Here is a 21,864-nt window from a genome sequence, read left to right on the forward strand (position 1 = left end):
GATTACCAAAACTGTTGTCCAGAGGGCTGAGGAAGGGTTGTTGAGGTGGTTCGGACATGTAGAGAGAATGGAGCGAAACAGAATGACTTCAAGAGTGTATCAGTCTGTAGTGGAAGGAAGGCGGGGTAGGGGTCGGCCTAGGAAAGGTTGGAGGGAGGGGGTAAAGGAGGTTTTGTGTGCGAGGGGCTTGGACTTCCAGCAGGCATGCATGAGCGTGTTTGATAGGAGTGAATGGAGACAAATGGTTTTTAATACTTGACGTGCTGTTGGAGTGTGAGCAAAGTAACATTTATGAAGGGATTCAGGGAAACCGGCAGGCCGGACTTGAGTCCTGGAGATGGGAAGTAAAGTGCCTGCACTCTGAAGGAGGGGTGTTAATGTTGCAGTTTAAAAACTAGTGTAAAGCACCCTTCTGGCAAGACAGTGATGGAGTGAATGATGATGAAAGTTTTTCTTTTTCGGGCCACCCTGCCTTGGTGGGAATCGGCCAGTGTGATAATAAGATAATAAAATAAATTAGATGAATTGTGATAGATAAATAAGCCGTAGAGTTGATATTAGCGAAATTATTCGAGGAGTATTTTGTCCTGTCTCCAGACAAACTCTTGTCTGCCACTGATACCACAAAATGAATGACATTTTATTCATTCTAGGGTATATATCAGGTTTCTATGTTATTTATGTTGTTTAGTATGTCATATTAGATGAATTGTGATAGATAAATAAGCCATAGAGTTGATATTAGGGAAATTATTGATGTATTTTCTCGTGCCTGGAATTTCACAGGAATAGATTAATTCCATTTCAGAGGAAAATTGACTCTGCAAACAAGCAAATTAAGATGTGAGCAAGGTCACGGAACGGATTAGACTCATAAGTAAAGGTTCCACTGTGTATATATATTATTCTAACCACGAACAAGTGGTATTGATAAATAACAACACTGCGACTAGCCAAGGAGTCAAACCCATACTGCTTTGGCCTGCCTCATGGTGGGCGAAAACTCACGACGCCTTAATCCACGGGCCCACATAATCCTTAAGAGTAGTGCATCCAGCAGAACTGGATGTTGTACTTGCTACCCAAGGACATGCGTTGGTGTGGATGACTAGGCTAATTTCATTCTACTCTCTGTTTGGTGTACTAGTACAACGAGAAGTATTTTATATTATTGCACCCATGAGTTTTCGCCCACCATGAGGCAGGCCAATACAGCATGGGTTTAACTCCTTGGCTAGTCACGGTGTTGTTATTGGTCAATACCACTTGTTTATGGGCACAATAATATAAAATACTGCTCGTTGTACTAGTACACCAAACAGGGAGTAGAATGAAATTAGCCTAGAGTCATCTACACCAACATATGTCCTTGGGTAGCGAGTACAGCATACAGTTCCGCTGGATGCACTACTCTTAAGGATTGTGTTGTCCCGTGGATTAAGGCGTCATGAGTTTTCACCCACCATGAGGCAGGCCAAAGAAGCAAGGGTTCGACTCCTTGTCTAGTCGCAGTGTTGTTGCTAAAAATAATATATATATATATATGTATATATATATATATGTATATATATATATATATATATATATATATATATATATATATATATATATATATCTATATATATATATATATATATATATATATATCTCTATATATGTCTATATATATATATCTATATATATATATATATATATATATATATATATATATATATATACATATATATATATATACATATATATATATATATATATATATATATATAATGATGAAAGCATTTTCTTTTTGGGGATTTTCTTTCTTTTTTGGGTCACCCTGCCTCGGTGGGAGACGGCCGACTTGTTGAAATATGTATGTATATATATATATATATATATATATATATATATATATATATATATATATATATATATATATATATATATATATATATATATATATATATATATATATATATATATATATATATACACACACACACACACACACATACACATACATACATATACAAACACATACACATGTATACTTATATACAGTGGAACCTTGGCTTACAAATTTAATCTGTTCCATGACCTTGCTCGTATCCCGATTTGTTTGTATGCTGAATCAGTTTCCTTATTTTAATTAATAGAAATGTCATTAGTCCGTTCCAGCAGAATTCCTGCTGTCAGGAGGCATGACAAAATACACTTCAATATAACACTAATATCAACTCTATGCCTTATTTATCTATCACAATCATCTAATATGACATAATAAACAATACAAATAACATAAAAACCTGATATATACTCTAGAATGAATAAAATACGTATGTCATTATGTGACAAGTAGTGGCGGGCATTCCCATTTCCACTCTAAAAACATATTCCCATGCTTGCCCCTCTGAGGTGTTATAAAAGAAAACAGTGTTTGTGAGGCTAACTGCATTAGATCACTACATAGTTTCATAAGGAAAACATAATGTAAAGAAATAAACTGGTGTATGTAGTACTACAGCATTTACCTTGGAGAAGAGATGCTGGCGAAGGTTGATGGTGGAAAAGATAGGCAGAGGGGCATATGCTGTCAGGAATTCGTTTTGTTTTGTCCTTTTTCTGTCACTTAATCGCTTGTTAATGTTACACTTTATCACTGAACTTAACTGCTACAGTATTTTTTTCTCACTGCACTGTAGACTCCTCCTGCTTTAGTATTGTACATATCATAGAACTGCTGTGCTGGTACTCTCTGGCCAAGTCCTTAACCCTCGCACCTCTTTTTTGTTTATCCATGATTTCCTGCTTTAAGACCATGGAAATCATCCTCTTTTTCTTCTCAGCACTGTCTTTTGCACTTGCTTTCTTAGGACCCATGGTTAGAAAAAAGAAATTTGGCAAAATAACTGCATGAAACGTAAGGAAAACACGAGAATTCCTTCCACCGCAAGATAAGCTCCGTAAGCACACGTGCACTGACAGTGAGCATTGTTTTGGTACTCAGTCTGCCAACTCCTGTTGGCGTTCTGAAACTCACTTATTATAGTTTTATTATAATTATTATTATAGTATTACGTATTATTATTATTATACATATTATTATTATATGCGTATTATTAGTAGTAGTAGCACGTACGTATTATAATTATTATTATTATTAATTTAGGAAACTGGAGCACAGATCCATTTCCCTAGATCAAGAGCCCCTCACCAAGGAACCTCCCAGGAGGGAAAAGTTCGCATCCTGAAATTTCGTTTGTATCCAGAAGCAAAAAATCAACCGAGCAATTGTTCGTATCCTGAAAAACTCACATGGTGGGGCATTCGTAAGCCGAGGTTCCACTGTACATACATACATAATGAGTTGATTAGGGAGTATTTCAATCAGTTTTCATCAGTGATCTTCTTGAATCTGATTGGAAAAACTTTATCAAAGCAGCTTTTGCTTAGAAGGCAAAGAAAGAGGGAAGAATAGTTTATAAAAAAACAAAGAAACTGGCAAGTAATGACACAGATTACATATAGTAATATCAGCATATGTGATACATTATGCAAAAAAAAAAATGACACTAGAATTTGTTTTCTTTTGAAGACTTATTAGGGAGTAGACTGGTAATCAAAGTATCTAAGTAAATTTTATGTACCATCTTATTTTGCACCATAGTGGCAAAGAGTTTCCTCAAAAATTAAGAGCATGTGAAGAAGTGTAAAATTTATCTTTTTTCAGTGCAGTGTTGTGTCATTTTACACTTTAAATATCATGTTACTCATTTTCATGTAATTCATGTGTTTATCAATCACATAAAGTCTCATTGTTTTGCTTTACATGTGTGTTGCATAGGTTATATAACCTACCATATGATTATACTTTATTGAATACTATAGGCAGATTTTAATATATATGAAATATGTTGTTTTTTCATTAATGTTTCAAAATATATTTCTTCTCTGTAAAATATGCAATAATGACTGTTGGGTCTTGCTTCTATTATGCACTGGCAATCAATATGCAAACAATTAATGCTCCAGAACATTGGATACAATTCATTAACACCTGCAGATATATGAATTATTTGTATTTAATGTAAATCTGCAATTAGAGTATGCATAAATCTAAGGCAAGTTAAACCAGTGACAATTTGGTAGTGTAAATTTTGTATTTAGTGAGTATTCTAGTTAAACCTTTGTATTGGCAGTCTTGAGTATCTGCGTGAAAACACACTTGACCATGTGTCAGTCAATATTCCAGGCATCTTTGAATGTTTTGTACATAATGTCCATATGTTTAAGTCATAGTAATACAAAACTTTTAATAGTTTTAAATACTTGTAAATCATTCTTCCATACTGTAACTTCCACCTACTGGATAAAAAGACATTTGAGCAGCACAGTACATAGCATCAACAGATTTGCAAAGTTAGCAAAATCTTTAGTTGGTAAGTTGTTTGTAGACCAATTTGTGGTCATACAATTACACATTTTCATTAATAAATAATTACAAGTGCTAAGGACATATTTATATTTGCCAGATGAGGTAGAGCAGGTAAGAGGCCTGGCTGAACTGACAAGGAAGCAGTTAGTTCCTGTATTACACTTACAAGGTGCTTCTTAACTCGTGTAAATGACCTCTTTCATGCTTCTTCCACAAATAAAGAACAATTTCATTTGTTTGTTTATTCCTTCAAGTATTGTTTGAGGAGGTGATACTTTTTTTTTTTTTTTTTTTTTTTTCTCCAACAAGTCGTCCGTCTCCCACCGAGGCAGGGTGACCCAAAAAAGAAAGAAAATCCCCAAAAAGAAAATACTTTCATCATCATTCAACACTTTCACCACACTCACACATTATCACTGTTTTTGCAGAGGTGCTCAGAATACAACAGTTTAGAAGCATATACGTATAAAGATACACAACATATCCCTCCAAACTGCCAATATCCCAAAACCCCTCCTTTAAAGTGCAGGCATTGTACTTCCCATTTCCAGGACTCAAGTCCGACTATATGAAAATAACCGGTTTCCCTGAATCCCTTCACTAAATATTACCCTGCTCACACTCCAACAGATCGTCAGGTCCCAAGTATCATTCGTCTCCATTCACTCCTATCTAACACGCTCATGCACGCTTGCTGGAAGTCCAAGCCCCTTGCCCACAAAACCTCCTTTACCCCCTCTTTCCAACCCTTTCGAGGACGACCCCTACCCCTCCTTCCTTTCCATATAGATTTATATGCTTTCCATGTCATTCTACTTTGATCCATTCTCTCTAAATGACCAAACCACCTCTGATTAATGCTTTTATTAACTCCACACCTTCTCCTAATTTCCACGCTCCGAATTTTCTGCATAATATTTACACCACACATTGCCCTTAGACAGGACATCTCCACTGCCTCCAACCGTCTCCTCGCTGCTGCATTTACCACCCAAGCTTCACATCCATATAAGAGTGTTGGTACTACTATACTTTCATACATTCCCTTCTTTGCCTCCATAGATAACATTTTTTGACTCCACACATACCTCAACACACCACTCACCTTTTTTCCCTCATCAATTCTGTGATTAACCTCATCCTTCATAAACCCATCCGCCGACACGTCAACTCCCAAGTATCTGAAAACATTCACTTCTTCCATACTCCTCCTCCCCAATTTGATATCCAATTTTTCTTTATCTAAATCATTTGATACCCTCATCACCTTACTCTTTTCTATGTTCACTTTCAACTTTCTACCTTTACACACATTCTCAAACTCATCCACTAACCTTTGCAATTTTTCTTTAGAATCTCCCATAAGCACAGTATCATCAGCAAAAAGTAACTGTGTCAGTTCCCATTTTGAATTTGATTCCCCATAATTTAATCCCACCCCTCTCCCGAACACCCTAGCATTTACTTCTTTTACAACCCCATCTATAAATATATTAAACAACCATGGTGACATTACACATCCCTGTCTAAGACCTACTTTTACCGGGAAGCATTCTCCCTCTCTTCTACATACCCTAACCTGAGCCTCACTATCCTCATAAAAGCTCTTTACAGCATTTAGTAACTTACCACCTATTCCATATACTTGCAACATCTGCCACATTGCTCCTCTATCCACTCTATCATATGCCTTTTCTAAATCCATAAATGCAATAAAAACTTCCCTACCTTTATCTAAATACTGTTCACATATATGCTTCAATGTAAACACTTGATCTACACATCCCCTACCCACTCTGAAGCCTCCCTGCTCATCCGCAATCCTACATTCTGTCTTACCTCTAATTCTTTCAATTATAACCCTACTGTATACTTTTCCTGGTATACTCAGTAAACTTATTCCTCTATAATTTTTACAATCTCTTTTGTCCCCTTTCCCTTTATATAAAGGGACTATACATGCTCTCCGCCAATCCCTAGGTACCTTCCTCTCTTTCATACATTTATTAAACAAAAGTACCAACCACTCCAACACTATATGCCCCCCTGCTTTTAACATTTCTGTCATGATCCCATCAGTTCCAGCTGCTTTACCCCCTTTCATTCTACGTAATGCCTCACGTACCTCCCCACACTTACATTCTGTTCTTCTTCACTCCTAAAAGATGGTATACCTCTTTGATACTTACCTACTTGTATTTGCAGAAGGATTATGCTCCAACTCTTAGCCCTTAGGTTTAATCATTTACTGATGAGTGTGGTGACCCTAGTGTGTTTAGTGCTTGGTTTTGATTATAATAATAATGATGATTGTGATGACTCTTAATCGCATTGAACTTTGCTATATTAATGTATGGATTTATGTGTAGAGTTGGTTCTGCAACCTCAGCACTGTATGACCCACTTTAACTATTCATATTGTTATCTACTTCCTCCTTCCCTGTTTCATTCCTCTAACTTCCCTCACAGTGTAGATGTTCCTTCACAGATTTCTTGCTTTAATTTTATAACTTACACCTTTGTCTCGCAGTGCCACCCCTTTCAAAAAGTATGTCTACAGTTAAAGTACTGTACCTTCAAGTATCTTGCATGTTATGAGCATGTTCCCTCTGTTTCTTCAAGCCTCCAGTGTTGAGGTTGCAGCTCTTCAAGCCTGCCCTAATAATCAGTTTGTAATCTTCAAGTTTTCTTATGTGTTTGAGCAGAGCCAGCCTTGGGAGGTGTGGGGCCCAATGGGAACAATTTTGGTGGGCGCCCATGTATGACAAGCAATCAAACTATGCACTTAAAAATTGCATGCGAGTTAATAGACCAAACAAATGTAAGCTACATTTTAATATAAAATTGCGTACATGTAAGTCTACAAGTAACAAACAAAATTTGTATATCACATCAGATTGTATATCACTTCACATATTTGTATATCACATTACATATTATATCCAAAGCCTCCTTTTTATTACTTGACAAACCGAAAGTAGATTACATTCTAGCGTGAGGCCCTAATAGGCGCAGAGCCCAATTGGGAGCAGTCGGTCCAGTCAGCTTAAGGCTAGCCCTGTGGTTGAGAAAACATTTTCTATGCTTGTGCTGCATGCTCCAATTTTATCTTGATATTATTATCTAATAGAAGCACTAAACCTACAAGGGTCATACAGCTCAGCAGGGCAAGGAAGGGTGCAGGGGTATTGGGTAGCAAGAGGGAGGTGCATTATTGTTAGGTCATGGAGTGTAGCAGGGAAGTGGATAGTGCAGGGGTGGGTAGCAAGAGATTGAAGTAAAAGGTAGAAGGGGCTGTGAGGAGTGCTAGAGGCATCATCATCAGAGTTTGTGCAGCAAATCAGTTGCTGCCAAAAAGTCAACTAGAGAGTCTGGGTTAAAGGAGGATCCATCAGCAAGATGTGAAGGTAAAATAAGGGCAGTAGAGCGGTGACGCCATTGGAGGTAAATTCTGCGTGCACGTTGATATTTGATATATAATATTTAACGATTTCTTACATTTTCTTTATTTTAAAAATGCTACACTGTGAATGAGTCATTTATTTGAAAGTTACATTTTCTTTTTTTTTTTTTTTTTTTTTTTTTTTATCAACAAGTCGGCCGTCTCCCACCGAGGCAGGGTGACATATTGATTAATATTTGCTTGTGATTACTGAAATAATAGACACAGTATTTATGGAAATTTGTCTGGACTGCCTCCTTGTGAGCTGCTCACCCTGGCAAGTACTGTTGACACAGAAACTGAGATTAGTCATCCCAGACTAACAAGAGGCTTTTATGACACATTTCCATATGGAGCTGTTCTTTCAGGATATTCCTAACTACATGCACAAATGAAGGACTAACTCGCTTGGTGGTGTTGAGTCCTCTGGTCCCTCATTCTCAGGACACCACATGCAGTGATGGACTTATCTGGTCTTCAAGTGTCCGTCTGCTCAAGACCCCACAGATCGACTATAACCCACATTTCCCCAGAATATCATTGGCCAACCAATGCTGAAAGAAATGAAAGGTCTTGTCTTACTACGGGTGGGCCTGGGTAGAGACAAGTATCCACAATACTTTGGGAAGCCTCTATGATTTTGTGGTCTCCTGCCAAAGTGTATGAATGCCTGTTCTCTGTGCTGCTTGACATGGCACATTTTGTCTCTATGGTGTCTGTTCTCCCAGAGAAGAGCTGGCGTCTCTCTGACTCCCACCTTAGTTCGAGCATGGGGTTGCCAGTTCTCCCTAGGTAATATGACCTAATATTCCCCTATATTAAAGGCCTAAGCCTACCTATGTTAAGGTCCTAGGACTACATTATTAATATCTAAGGTTACTTCTTTAATTCTAACATTAATTACTAACTATAAACCTACCTAAACCTTCCTTGAAGGGTAAATGTATTATGTACAGTTGCTACCTCTACCAACCCCTCAGGAAGGGTCCTTGATGTTGGTGAGGGGCTCTTGATTTAGGGAATTGGATCTGTGCTCCAGTTCCCCGAATTAAGCCTGAATGCCTTCCACATCCTCCCCCCCAGGCGCTGTATAATCCTACGGGTTTAGTGCTTCCCTTTGATTATAATAATAATAATAATACCTCTACCAACTAGATAGATAGGTGTGTGTGTGTTTTTGTTTGTTTGTTTGTTAAGGGCTCATACTATTACCCTGTGGAAGTTATTTGGTCTCCCAGTAAGTTTCTACAGTATTGGTGCAAATAGTACTGACTATTAGCACAAATAAGACACTAATACTATAATCATGTCACTGTCTTTTTACATCCACTTTAGTTGCAATAAATATAGCTACTGCCTTTACTATAACCATAACTGCTATCACCCTTATTATAGCTACATTCACTTGTATCATGTCTAGTCACTGCTGTTATTGTCACTAGAGTCACTGCTGTTATCATCACTAGAGTCACTGCTGTTATCACTAGTCACTGGTATTATCATCACTAGTCACTGGTATTATCATTAGTCACTGGTATTATCATCACGAGTCACTGCTATTATCATTACGAGTCACTGCTATAACCACTAGTCACTGCTATTATCATCACTACAGTCACAGCTTTTATCACCAATACAGTCACTTATTATCATCACTGCTTTCACTGCTATTTATTTATTTAGTTATTTATTTATTTGAACATGATACATTGAAGTACAAAAAAATACAGTGATTAAGTGTAACATGCCAAAGCCCCTTGTATGCAGAGCATTATGGACAGGCTTAAAATTAACTTAAGATTAACTAAGCAATGATATATTCAGTGGTAAACATTATTGTAAACAGATAACAATTAAACACAAATGAGTATTTCAAAGACAGGTCATATGGTCATTTACTGTGTTGCTGAGCATTCAACAGAATGGTAATGTAATTAAAAATAACAAAGTTTGATTGCATCACAGGTTAAACATTTATGAGATACAATTATTCAGTATTTATTTAGTTGTGGGTGAGTAAGTGATTTTTAAGTAGAGACTTGAATTTATAAACAGTGTTTCTTTTATATTCACAGGTAATGAATTCCAGATTTTTGGGCCTTTCATGTGTATTGAGTTTTTGCATAGTGTGAGATGGACATGAGGAACATCAGAGAGTGATCTGTGCCTTGTGTTATGGTCATGTATTCTGTTGAGGTTGGTAAGGAGACATTTGAGGGGAGGGTTTATATCCGAGTTAAGTGTTCTATGTATGTAGTAGGTACAATAATAAGTATGGATGTTTTGTATGGTGAGTAGGTTTAGAGTTTTGAATATTGGTGGAGTGTGCTGCCTTTAGTGGGAATTTATCATTCTGACTGCAGCCTTTTGTTGGGTAATTAATGGTCTGAGATGGTTTATTGTTGTTGAGCCCCATGCACAAATTCCATAGGTGAGATAGGGGTAAATAAGTGAGTGATATAGGGCCAGGAGGGCTGACTGTGGAACATAGTACCGTATCTTCGATAGTATGCCTACGGTCTTGGAAATTTTCTTGGAAATTTGCTGTATATGTGTTTGAAATTTGAGTCTATTATCAAGGTGGATTCCTAAGAATTTTTCCTCTGTGAGCTTTGTGATAGGTGATCCGTTTATCATTATGTTAAGAGGGACATCTGTAGCTCTGTTACCAAACTGAATGAAGTAGGTTTTGTCAGTGTTGAGAATAAGTTTGTTAGTCCTCATCCAGGTAAGATATTTTCTGTAATTCGGTATTCACAGTATGTATTGGCTAGCATGACTGGGCTTGGGGTGAGAGAAGACGTATGTAATGTCATCTGCAAATAGTGTGAGTTTGAGTAGTTGCGATGCATTTGGTAGGTCATTTATGCAAACGAGAAAGAGAAGAGAGCCAGGGACACTTCCCTGTGGGACACCAACTGTAATTGGTTGTGCAGAAGAGTTTGCTCCATTTGTGTACACATATTGGCTTCTGTTGCTGAGGTATGACTTTAGGTAGTTGAGGGAGTGCCCTCTTATACCATAGTGCAACAATTTTATGTGGAGCAAGTCATGGTCAACTGTATCAAAAGCTTTACGTAAATCAATGAAGATCCCCAATGGGACTTCTTTTTTCTCGAGTGCAGTGTATATTTGTTTTAGAATGTGTATAATAGCATCATTCGTATTTTTATTAGGCCTGAACCCAAACTGACAGGGACTTAGTATGTTGTGAGAGATGAGGTAGGAACAGATTCGCTTATGAATTAATTTTTCAAAGATTTCAGAGAGGGTGTAAGTTGGATATTGGCGTATAGTTATTCAAGTCTGTTTGGTCTCCTCCTTTATGGATAGGGGTGACCCTCGCTATTTTGAGAACTGTAGGGAAGGTAGAGGATTCGATTTATTTGTTAAAGAGTGTTGCAATGATTGGTGACAGCAATTGCGACGCTTTTTTGTATATGAAGGGTGGTAAGGTATTTAAATCTCCTGTCTTGTTTTTTAGTGTGTTGATAATAAGGGAGACTTCTGTTGGGTTAGTCGGAGCTAGGAACAGTGTGTTCGGGTAGTTGCCAGTGAGGTAGTAATTGGGTGGGGTATTTGAGCTTGGGATTTTATTGGCAAGGTTTTTTCCTATGGTGGAGAAGAAATCATTGAGTCTGTTTGCTGTTTCAGTTGGTGGGAGTTGGGGTTCATCTGGTTTTGTTGATTCAGTTGTGCTATTTTGTGATATCTTTTTTGTTCCTAGAATTTCTGATAGGGTTTTCCAGGTCTTTTTTATATCACCTTTTAAGTTGAATAATCTGTTCTCATAATACAATTTTTTAGCCCTTCTTATCAGGCTGGTTAGGATTGACGAGTAACGTTTTGTTTGGTCTCTGGTTATGTGACCCATTCTGTACTGTTTTTCATATTGGTGCTTTGTATTTATGGATTTGAGGATGCTGGGTGTTAGCCAGGCACTGTTCAGTCTCTTAGCTGTCATCTGTTTAGTTTTTTAGGGCAGTGCTTGTTATAGAGGTATTGGGTCTTTTTTTTAGAAAATTATTAATACATTCGTCAATATCTGTATAGATTTCTAGCTCAGTATACCAGTCAATGTTTGTCACTGCTGTTGTGAAGTTATTAATGGCTGCCTCATTGTGAAGTCTGAAAGTGACTTTAGTAGTGTCTTGGGGTAATTTGCCTAGATTAGTTATGAGGAAGGTAAGGTAGTGGTCTGTGGTATTATCTGTGATTATGCCTGATTTTAAAGGGGATATGGTGTTGGTCCAGATGTGGTCTAGTAGGGAAACACTAGTCTCTGTAATTCTTGTAGGTTTTGTTACTGTTGGTAGCAACAAGCAGTTACTCATACTGTTTGTGAATTCAGTAACGTGTGGGTCCTGGTCTTGCAGGAGATTTATATTGAAGTCACCTGAGAGTAGTAAGTGATCTTTATTCATGCGTGCATCAGTTATCGTACTTCCTAGGTTTTCACTAAAACGGCTAATGTTTGACTGTGGTACTCTGTAGATGTTTATCACTGTGAGAGGTTTTTGTAGGTTTTTGGATTTGAATTTAGCTATTATATATTCCCCATGTTCATCCCTTGTGCAAGTATTAGTGATACATTCTAGTTGATCTGAGTAGTGTACAGCTGTGCCACCCCCTTATTGATCTGGCCTACAGTTGTGTATGGCTGTGTAGCCAGGAATGGCATAGACATCTGTAGTATCAGGTTTTAGCCAGGTTTCAGTGACATACTGGCATGCAGGGAATTTAGTAATTTAGAATTTAGGTCATCGTATTGTTTGCTTAAAAATTTGATATTGTAGTTAAAGACAGTTATGTTGTTGTTGGCTATTGTCACTACAGTCACTGCTATCATCACTACAGCAACTGCTTTTATCACCACTATCACTGATATTATTATCACTATTGTCAGTGCTATTATCATCACTAAATTCACTGCTAGACTGTTGAACTGCTTCCCAGCATACATACCTGGAGAGAGTTCCGGGGTTCAACGCCCCCGCAGCCCGGTCTGTGACCAGGCCTCATGATGGATCAGGGCCTGATAAACCAGGCTGTTACTGCTGGCCACACACAATCCAACATAAGAACCACAGCCTGGCTGGTCAGTTAATGACTTTAGGTGCTTGTCCAGTGCCTGCTTGAAGACAGCCAGGGGTCTATTGGTAATCCCCCTTATGTATGCTGGGAGGCAGTTGAACAGTATTGGGCCCCTAACACTTATTGTGTTGTCTCTTAACGTGCTAGTGGCACCCCTGCTTTTCATTGGGGGGGTGTTGCATCGTCTGCCGAGTCTTTTGCTTTCGTAGGGAGTGATTTTCGTGCACAAGTTTGGTACTAATCACTCTAATCTCTCCCGCCTGCATTGTAGGGAGTACAGGTTTAGGAACTTCAGGCGTTACCAGAAATTGAGGTGTTTTATCTCAGTTATGAGTGCTGTGAAGGTTCTCTGTACATTTTCTAGGTCAGCAATTTCACTTGCCTTGAAAGGTGCTATTAAGGTGCAGCAATATTCCAGCCTAGATTGAACTAGTGATCTGAAGAGTGTCATCATGGGCTTGGCATCCCTGGTTTTGAAGGTTCTCATTATCCATCCTGTCATTTTTCTAGCAGATGCAATTGATACAATGTTATGGTCCTTCAAGGTGAGATCTTCTTACATGAACACTCCCATGTCTTTGATGTTAGTTTTTTGCTCTATTGTGTGGTTGGAATTTGTTTTACACTCCAATGAAGTTTTAGTTTCCTCATGTTTACCATATTGGAGTAGTTGAAATTCCTTATCATTAGACTTCATATTGTTTTCTGCAGCCCATTTAAAGATTTGGTTGATGTCTGCCTGGAGCCCTGCAGTGTCTTCAATGGAGGACACTGTCATGCAGATTCAAGTGACATCTGCAAAGGAAGACACGGCAGTGTGGCTTATATCCCTGTCTATGTCCAATATGAGGATGAGGAACAAGATGCGGGTGAGTACTGTGCCTTGTGGAACAGAGCTTTTCACTGTAGCCACTTCAGACCTTACTCTGTTGACTACTACTCTTTGTGTTCTATTTGTCAAAAAATTATAGATCCATCTACCAACTTTTCCTGTTATTCCTTTATCACATAGTTTGTGCGCTATCACACCATGGTCATGCTTGTCGAAGGCTTTTGCAAAGTGTGTATATTACAGGTACATTCTGTTTCTCTTCTATAGCATCCAGGACCTTGTCATAGTGGTCCAGTAGTTGGAGAGACAGGAGTGACCTGCTCTAAACCCATGATGCCCTGGGTTGTGTAACTGATGGGTATCTAGATGAGAGGCAATCTTGCTTCTTAGAACCCTTTCAAAGATTTTTATAAGGGACGTTAGAGCTATCGGTCTATAGTTCTTTGCTATTGCTTTACTGCCCCCTTTGTGGAGTGGGGCTATGGCTGTTATTTTTAGTAACTGTGGAACAACCCCAGTGTCCATTCTCCCTCTCCATAGGATGCTAAAAACACATAATAGGGGCTTCTTGCAGTTCTTGACGAACAGGGAGTTCCATGAGTCTGGCCCTGGGGCAGAGTGAATGGGCATGTCATTTATCGCCTGTTTGAAGTCAATTGGCGTCAGGATAATGTCTAACAGCACCTTTCAAGGCAGGTGAAATTGCCGACCTAGAAAATGTACAGAGAACTTTCACGGCGCGCATAACGGAGATAAAACACCTCAATTACTGGGAGCGCTTGAGGTTTCTAAACCTGTATTCCCTGGAACGCAGGAGGGAGAGATACATGATTATATACACCTGGAAAATCCTAGAGGGACTAGTACCGAACTTGCACACGAAAATCACTCACTACGAAAGCAAAAGACTTGGCAGACGATGCACCATCCCCCCAATGAAAAGCAGGGGTGTCACTAGCACGTTAAGAGACCATACAATAAGTGTCAGGGGCCCGAGACTGTTCAACTGCCTCCCAGCACACATAAGGGGAATTACCAACAGACCCCTGGCAGTCTTCAAGCTGGCACTGGACAAGCACCTAAAGTCAGTTCCTGATCAGCCGGGCTGTGGCTCGTACGTTGGTTTGCGTGCAGCCAGCAGCAACAGCCTGGTTGATCAGGCGCTGATCCACCAGGAGGCCTGGTCACAGACCGGGCCGCGGGGGCGTTGACCCCCGAAACTCTCTCCAGGTAAACTCCAGATAGACTTGTGCTTACCAAATTCTGTGGCTCTCTCATTAAAAATTCATTTAGATCTTCGACTCTCAGTCTGGTTAGCGGCTTGCTAAAAACCGAGTCATATTGGGACTTGAGTAGCTCACTCATTTCCTTGTTGTCATCTGTGTAGGACCCATCTTGTTTAAGTAGGGGCCCAATACTGGATGTTGTTCTAGACTTTGATTTGGCATAAAAGAAATACTTTGGGTTTCTTTCAGTTTCATTTATGGCTTTTAGTTCTTGCGTTTCTTAACTCCTGTAATATTCCTTTAGCTTTAGTTCGATGACAATAGCAGTGACTGTAGAGGTGATGGCAGTGACTCTAGTGATGATAATAGCAGTGCCTGTAGTGATGATAAGAGAAATGACAATAGTGATGATAATAGCAGTGCCTGTAGTGATAATAGCAGTGCCTGTAGTGATAAGAGAAATGATAGTGATGATAATAGCAGTGACTGTAGTGATGATAAGAGAAATGGCAGTAGTGATGATAATAGCATTGACTGTAGTGATGATAATAGCGGTGACTAGTGATAATAATAGCAGTGACTGTAGTGATGATAATAGCGATGACTGTAGTGATGATAATAGCATTGACTGTAGTGATGATAATAGCGGTGACTAGTGATAATAATAGCAGTGACTGTAGTGATGATAATAGCGATGACTGTAGTGATGATAATAGCAGTGACTAGTGATGATAATAGGGGTGACTAGTGATGATAATAGCAGTGACTAGTGATGATAATAGGGGTGACTGTAGTGATGATAATAGCAGTGATTGTAGTGATAATAGCGATGACTAGTGATAATAGCAGTGACTAGTGATGATAATAGCGGTGACTAGTGATGATAATAGCGGTGACTAGTGATCATAATAGCGGTGACTAGTGATGATGATAGCGGTGACTAGTGATGATGATAGCGGTGACTAGTGATGATGATAGCAGTGTAGTGATGAGACGAACTCATTATTATTATTATTATTATTATTATTATTATTATTATTATTATATAAAAGAAGCACTAAAGCACAAGGGCTATACAGCGCTGCATATGAACTGGAGTGAGAGACGAACCTCAGTCCATTAATCGTGGTCTGCAAGCTGACCAGCCAGGCTGTTGTTATTAAACACAAAGTTATTGAATATTATTCTGATTTCACACCAAGTTATCAAAATGGACAGATGGTAGCACTCTTAGGACTTGAATATAATTCTGATTTAACCATATCCTAAGAGGTTATTTTTCAAAATTGCCAAATTGTTCAAGCTCCTTTCCAAATTGTTACAATAGGCTTCAGTAATGTTACCATATTTTAGGATAACATCTTCAGTGGAAATCTATGTCATGTTATATCCTAATTTAAGGAAATGTTTGCTATACTGAAGGTGACTTTAGGCCTCTGTATTATCACCATAGTTGTATAAGCGGTGAAGTATACTGATGGTCGTCCATCTTGTTTGTACCTTTATACTCGCCCTAGTCTCGAGACTTCTTGTTGTCTGGACCCTCCATGGCAACCGACCTGTAAGTTCACAGCCAGGTCAGGAATATCGAGACCGGTGTCTCCCAATTCTATTGACAAAAGTGTTTCGGGTTAAATAACAAAAAGGCACAATACCGTGACTGGAACGATACACAAATAACCCGCACATAAAAGAGAGAAGCTTACGACGACGTTTCGGCCCGACTTGGACCATTGACTTTGTCAATGGTCCAAGTCGGACCGAAACGTCGTCGTAAGCTTCTCTCTTTTATGTGCGGGTTATTTGTGTATGTTTCGGGTTTATGGGTCGTCCGAAACTCACACAGAAGTTTTTACCTTTCAAATGTTTGGCTACTCACAAAATCCTTCTCGAAGGCATTAGCAAAAGTCCAAATGTGAACAAGATCATCAAATAAAACAAGTAATTTTTATCTTAATTTCTTTTCGACAAGTTCTATCATTGACTTGATAAAAGAAAATTTATATGGCTTTAGGATAGTTAGCTATTTGTGATATGTTTCGTTTTTTATTTTCGTTCATTAAGTGCAAAAATGATGCAGGAAGAGGCACAGATGCATTCCTGAGTGTAACATCTATTAAATTAAGTTTAATGAGCTCGGGGACCCTTATCTCGTGAAGAATCATGCCAGCCCCTTCGAAAATTGGGCGAAAATGCTGACCTCTCGAGAGATCAGCGGTTAGACCGACCCTCCAGACTGACTGAAAATATTTTGGTATTTACCTGAATTTTAAGCAGGTAGATGGTGGACCTCATCGATATAAATAAGCCATACTTTTCTTGAAGTATTACTTCAACTTAGCACGGTCGCAATATACACAATGAAAATCATTATTCATCCAGTAATCTCCATATATTGAAGCCATCGGCGCCCAAACATGCAAGTTATACTTTCTGTATCAAACTGAACACATTATTTTTATTTATTATTAACACATCGGCCGATTCCCACCAAGGCAGGGCGGCCCGAAAAAGAAAAACTTTCATCATTCACTCCATCACTGTCTTGCCAGAGGTGTGCTTTACACTACAGTTATAAAACTGCAACATTAACACCCCTCCTTTAGAGTGTAGACACTGTACTTCCCATCTCTAGGACTCAAGTCTGGCCTGCCGGTTTTCCTGAATCCCTTCATAAATGTTACTTTGCTCACACTCCAACAGCACGTCAAGTATTAAAAACCATTTGTCTCCATTCACTCCTATCAAATACGCTCATGCACGCTTGCTGGAAGTCCAAGCCCCTTGCACACAAAACCTCCTTTACCCCCTCCCTCCAACACTTCCTAGGCTGACCCCTACCCCGCCTTCCCTCCACTACAGATTTATACACTCGAAGTCATTCTGTTTTGTTCCATTCTCTCTATATGTCCGAACCACCTCAACAACCCTTCCTCAGCCCTCTGGATAATAGTTTTGGTAATCCCACACCTTCTCCTAATTTCCGAACTACGAATTCTCTGCATTATATTCACACCACACATTGCCCTCAGACATGACATCTCCACTGCCTCCAGCCTTCTCCTCATTACAACATTCATCACCCATGCTTCACACCCATACAAGAGTGTTGGTACAACTATACTCTCATATATTCCCCTTTCTGCTTCCACGGACAAAGTCTTTGTCTCCACAGACTCCTAAGTGCACCACTCACCTTTTTCCCCTCATCAATTCTATGATTCACCTTATCCTTCATAGACCCATCCGCTGACACGTCCACTCCTAAATATCGGAGTACATTCACCTCCTCCATACTCTCTCCCTCCAATCTGATATCCAGTCTTTCGTCACCTAATCTTATTATCCTCATAACCTTACTCTTTCCTATACTCACTTTTAATTTTCTTCTTTTACATACCCTACCAAATTCATCCACCAACCTCTGTGACTTCTCTTCAGAATCTCCCAAAAGCACCGTGTCATCAGTAAAGAGCAACTGTGACAACTCCCACTCTGTGTTTGATTCTTTATCTTTTAACTCCACACCTCTTGCCAAGACCCTAACATTCACTTCTCTTACAACCCCATCTATAAATATATTGAACAACCATGATGACGTCACACATCCTTGTCTAAGGCCTACTTTTACTGGGAAATAATCTCCCTCTCTCCTACATACTCTAACCTGAGCCTCACTATCCTCGTAAAAACTCTTCACTGCTTTCAGTAACCTACCCCTTATACCATACACCTGCAACATCTGCCACATTGCCCCCCCTATCCACCCTGTCATATGCCTTTTCTAAATGCATAAATGCCACAAAAAACTTCTAGCCTTATCTAAATACTGTTCACCTATATGTTTCACTGTAAACACTTGGTCTACACACCCCCTACCTTTCCTAAAGCCTCCTTGTTCATCTGCTATCCTACTCTATGTCTTACTCTTAATTCTTTCAATAATAACTCTACCATACACTTTACCAGGTATACTCAACAGACTTATTCCCCTATAATTTTTGCACTCTCTTTTATCCCCTTTGCCTTTATTCAAAGGAACTATGCATGCTCTCTGCCAATCCCTAAGTACCTAACCCTCTCCCATACACTTATTAAATAATAGCACCAACGACTCCAAAACTATATCCCTCAACTGCTTTTAACATTTCTGTCTTTATCCCATCAATCCCAGCTGCCTTACCCCCTTTCATGCTACCCACTGCCTCATAAACTTCCCCCACACTCACAACTGGCTCTTCCTCACTCCTACAAGATGTTATTCCTCCTTGCCCTATACACGAAATCACAGCTTCCCTATCTTCATCAACATTTAACAATTCCTCAAAATATTCCCTCCATCTTCCTTATACCTCTAACTCTTCATTTAATAGCTCTCCTCTCCTATTTTTAACTGTCAAATCCATTTGTTCCCTAGGCTTCCTCAACTTATTAATCTCAATCCAAAACTTTTTCTTATTTTCAACAAAATTTATTGATAACATCTCACCCACTCTCTCATTTGCTCTCTTTTTACATTGCTTCACCACTCTTTTAACTTCTCTTTTTCTCTCCATATACTCTTCCCTTCTTGCATCACTTCTACTTTGTAAAATCCTCTCATATGCTAACTTTTTCTCCCTTACTACTCTCTTTACATCATCATTTCACCAATCGCTCTTCTCTCCCGCACCCACTTTCCTGCAACCACAAACTTCTGCTGAACACTAATATACTACCTGGAGTTTACCTGGAGAAAGTTCCGGGGGTCAACGCCCCCGCTGCCCGGTCTGTGACCAGGCGGCCTGGTGGATCAGAGCCTGATCAACCAGGCTGTTACTGCTGACTGCACGCAAACCAACGTACGAGCCACAGCCCGGCTGATCAGGAACCGACTTTAGGTGCTTGTCCAGTGCCAGCTTGAAGACTGCCAGGGGTCTGTTGGTAATCCCCCTTATGTATGCTGGGAGGCAGTTGAACAGTCTCGGGCCCCTGACACTTATTGTACATTCTTAAACCTACCCCATACATCTTCGACCCCATTGCCTATACTCTCACTAGCCCATCTATCCTCCAATAGTTGTTTATATCTTACCCTGCCTCCTCTTTTAGTTTATAAACCTTCACCTCTCTCTTACTTGCTGCTTCTATTTTCCTTGTAACCCATCTACCTTTTACTCTCACTGTAGCTACAACTAAAAAGTGATCTATCTGTGGCCCCTCTATAAACATGTACATCCTGAAGTCTACTAAAGTTTTTATCTACCAATACATAGTTCAACGAACTACTGTCATTATGCCCTACATCATATCTTGTATATTTATTTATCCTCTTTTTCTTAAAATATGTATTATCTATAACTAATCCCCTTTCTATACAAAGTTCAATCAAAGGGCTCCCATTATCATTTACACCTGGCACCCCAAACTTATCTACCACACCCCCTCTAAATGTTTCTCCTACTTTAGCATTCAGGTCCCCTACCACAAGTACTCTCTCACTTGGTTCAAAGGTTCCTATACATTCGCTTAACATCTCCCAGAATCTCTCTCCTCTACATTCCTCTCTTCTCCAGGTGTGTACATGCTTATTATGACACATTACTGTTTATTTTTTTTTCTAGTAGTCGTTTTATGAGCTAGTTTTATGAGCCTAATCCGGATCTGCCCGCATTCATCCAACGACCGGATTCAAACGGATTCATTGAAAACAATGTAACTTCTAACTAGTTTCACTAACTGACGGGGCTCTACGCGCCCTATCAAACACTCAAACAGTAACTACAGCAAATAGTTACAATACAGATAGACAGATCTACTGTTAAGTTGCTTATTAGAAAAAAGATATATAGTGATCCACTAACTGGATTCTAGTTTCGCTGGATTCGGGAGGATTCAAACGGATTTCACTGGATTATGGCGGATTCAAACGCTTTTTGTGGAAATAAACCCGGATTCGAACAGTTTCGTTGGAAATAAAGCTAAATTGGAAGAACTGTTACAAAAAATTTAATACATCTGAGAATTATAGACTAGCTAGCTAGGAGAGTTGTCTAGTATTGCTAAGATGAACACTGCCATGAAGATCTGTGTAATCTGCAGAAAGGGTAAGGGACGAAGACAGGCCTGGATTGCTTGCCATCTATGTGGTCAGTGGTCCCATAGTATATACAGGGATTTTAAACTAGTGACCACACCTGACAAACTCGGAGAGATGTTTTTGGTTCTGCCCGAACGAGATACACCTGAATGAGGAAATGACATCTATATTAAAAGACAAGAACACCAATAAAACATCCTTCTTAAAAGACATGTCAGCATGGGTTACCTGGTATGACAGATGGGAAAAAAGATGGGTGGTAGGGACAGGGCTGTCTTGGACAGTGCTCCTGAGGGGGCTAGTGCTGTCCTGGGGGACTGCTGAGGGTGCTAGTGTTGTCCTGGAGGAAAGTGCTCCTGAGGGTACTAGTGTTGTCATGGAGGACAGTGCTAGTGTTGTCCTGGAGGAAAGTGCTCCAGAGGGTCCTAGTGATGTCTTAGAAGATAGAGCTCGTCAGGGTACTAGTGTTGTCCTGGAGGACACTAAAGACAACCTTATTCAGTCCACAGAGGTTCAAGATAGAGATACTGCTCCAGATGGATCAAAATGGGATGATGCTGGAAGTCGACACACTACCAGCAAAACCTGGTGGAGGCACTGATGTCCATACAGGGGTAAAAGATATTGAGGAAACAGGACAAATAAATGCACCAACAGTGAACGCAGCCACAATAAATCATAGCAAACAGAAGTATCTGCAGGCATGGTATATCTGGTAAAACAGGTGGGACATGCACCTTTGACCATCCCCAAAAATGCCGCACCCACATGACAACA

General features: G+C 39.4%; 1 protein-coding gene across 1 annotated transcript in view; it reads left to right on the forward strand.

Annotated features, from left to right (window-relative positions):
- Positions 1-4,646, forward strand: part of by (focal adhesion protein tensin) — an 830,704-nt gene extending 826,058 nt beyond the window's left edge. The window contains exon 21 of the mRNA XM_070090565.1: positions 3,149-4,646. The gene's annotated coding sequence lies outside the window, so the exon portion shown is untranslated. The remainder of the gene's footprint in view (positions 1-3,148) is intronic.
- Positions 4,647-21,864: the final 17,218 nt, after the last annotated feature.

This window comes from Cherax quadricarinatus, chromosome 32 (genome assembly GCF_038502225.1).
Source record: "Cherax quadricarinatus isolate ZL_2023a chromosome 32, ASM3850222v1, whole genome shotgun sequence".
Classification (NCBI taxonomy): Eukaryota; Metazoa; Arthropoda; class Malacostraca; order Decapoda; family Parastacidae; genus Cherax; species Cherax quadricarinatus.